The sequence below is a fragment of the Acanthamoeba castellanii genome (genome assembly GCF_000313135.1).
Source record: "Acanthamoeba castellanii str. Neff unplaced genomic scaffold scf7180000084773, whole genome shotgun sequence".
In the NCBI taxonomy this organism is placed as follows: domain Eukaryota; phylum Discosea; order Longamoebia; family Acanthamoebidae; genus Acanthamoeba; species Acanthamoeba castellanii.
This window is the reverse complement of record NW_004457270.1, coordinates 91,923-92,533: the sequence shown is the minus strand read 5'-3', so window position 1 is coordinate 92,533 and position 611 is coordinate 91,923.

Sequence of the window (611 nt, the reverse complement as noted above, 5' to 3'; positions counted from 1 at the left end):
TATTCGTTAATGAGCACCACGGAGGGTCGTCGCATGTGGGGCGCTCGGGCGGTCGCTGCAGCGGCGCTGTCTGTTGTCGGGTGGTGGATGGCCAACCACCTCATCCGCTCGTCCCCTGGTGAGGGATGTGCGCCCGTTCACTCGTCTCTCTCTTTCTGTCTTCCCTCTTTCTTCGACTAGCTTCTACTATGTTGGTGTTGGTGTTGTTGATGGTGACGTTGGTACGTCAGAAGGCGGGCGGCGCGTTCTTCAAAGCACGAGGGGCTGGGGTTGTGGTGAAGGTGAAGTGGGCAGAGATGTTGGCTGAGCGGCGCGAACCTTGTGTCTCGCTGGTGGTGCGTGGGGTTGAGGCGAAGAAGTGAGCTAGTCGTGGCCGCCGTGGATGGCTCTAGGAGGAGCGGTTGATGGGCCGGATTGGTGGTCAGCGCCGTTCGAGGCCTCGGTCAGGTGATGTTGTTCCGGTACGGGGAATACTGTGATGCGGGACTGTGAGGGTTGGCGAATCGAGACAACGTTAGGCACCACCACCACCCATCATCGCGCGTGTGTAGGTTGACGGGTGATTTTGCAAAGACGAACATGGTCGGGGGTCCACGTTACCGCGTTTGGGG